We start from the raw sequence: 1,603 nt of genomic DNA, 5'->3' as shown, positions 1-1,603 counted from the left end.
ATCTTTTATTCATGCAAGTACTAAACTAAAGCTAGAAAAAAAACAGTAAATGCTTGGGTTGCCTCCCAAAAAGTGCTTGTTTAACGTCACTAAGCTTGACATACCTGACCTTACCTCACTGGGGCTCATAAATGAAGGTTTCCCTCTTACCTACAATTTGAAAGCATGATGAACATAATCTTTTCATGGTAGATTGAGAGTTATCAAGCTCATTACCACACAAGGATTCGTCACCCTTACTCCGTGCATGCACATCCCCATTAACCTTAAGGTGCTTCTTGTGACGTCTCCTTGCTCGCTTCATCTTTTGAACCATACTCTTCATGATCCTCGGGGTAGGTTGCAACTTTTGTTACCCTTGATTACTCCAAGAAAGATTTGGGTGGCTCCTCCACCCCAGATTGTAGGTATTGCCATACGGATTTCCTTGGCCTCTTGTTACATTACCTACAAAATCAATCTGTTCCACGGAAGTGCTACCACTAATCAAAATCAGGCAATCAAATGGCGCATGTCCTCCCCTACACCCAGTGCAACTCATCGTAGCTGCCACTCTAGGAGAAGTTAGAAAATCTAACTTCTTGCTTAATGACTCAACCTAGGCCGCTAATAATGTGACTGCATCAATCTCATGAAGTCCAACTACCTTCTTCCTGTCTCATGTGTTCCATTGATAACTATTCATAGCTATTTCTTCAATAAGATGTTGGGCTTCTTCGGGGGCCTTGCTTCCTAAGGTACCTCCTACTATAGCATCAAGTAACTACTTTGTGCTTGGGTTCAAACTATTGTAGAAAGTTTGAATGATCATCTACTTGGGGAACCCATACTGAGGACATTTCAGCAGGAGATCCTTGAACCTAACCCATATCTCAAAAAGAGACTCCAATTTCATTTACACAAAAGAGGATATTTCATTCCTGAGCTTCACAGATTTTCCGAGAGGAAAATATCAAGGAAGAAAAGCTTCTACCATCTCCTCCCAAGTAGTGATCGATGCTCTAGGTAATAAGTGTAGCCATTGCTTTGCTCTCTCCTTCAAAGATAATGGGTTTACCCTCAACCTGATAGTATCATCCGTAACTCCATGAATTTTGAGCATGTCGCATACTTCTAAGAAGTTCTCAATATGATTGTTTGGATACAAATCGGCCAAACAATTAAGCTATGTCGAATAGTGTAACATCTGGATGAAGCCTGGCTTGAGCTTAAAATTCTGAGGCATAATCAGTGGCCGCACAATACTGGATTGCATGCCATGAACTATAGGTCTGGCATAATTAGAGAGCGTCCACTGCTGCTCATTCTGTTCTGCCATATTATTAGACCCTTCACCTTCTATTTCAGCTTGATTTGATTGTTCTTACATAGATTCTTTTCCCTTCCTAAGAATTCTTCTTCTAATATCTGGATCACCTTTAACCAATGTCGAAAGGTTTCCTCGAGCCATAACTTGGAGCTGCAACTGAAGAAAGAAAACAAATCAGAATGATGGAAGAATAAGAAAGTGTGAAATAGAACAAGTGATGAGTAGTTAAAATAGCAAAATACAAAATGCTTTCAAAATGACTATTCCCCGGTAACGGCGCCAAAAACTTGACAC

At 40.4% G+C, this 1,603-nt stretch overlaps 1 non-coding gene across 1 annotated transcript; it reads left to right on the top strand.

The window, feature by feature from the left end:
- Positions 1-821: 821 nt before the first annotated feature.
- Positions 822-928, top strand: LOC120266043. Its single transcript, XR_005537886.1, has one exon. It is a non-coding gene; the product is annotated as a small nucleolar RNA R71 (small nucleolar RNA).
- Positions 929-1,603: the final 675 nt, after the last annotated feature.

This window comes from Dioscorea cayenensis, chromosome 7 (genome assembly GCF_009730915.1).
Source record: "Dioscorea cayenensis subsp. rotundata cultivar TDr96_F1 chromosome 7, TDr96_F1_v2_PseudoChromosome.rev07_lg8_w22 25.fasta, whole genome shotgun sequence".
Lineage (NCBI taxonomy): Eukaryota > Viridiplantae > Streptophyta > Magnoliopsida > Dioscoreales > Dioscoreaceae > Dioscorea > Dioscorea cayenensis.
The sequence above is the reverse complement of the archived record's forward strand: the minus strand, read 5'-3'. Positions and strand labels throughout refer to the sequence as shown.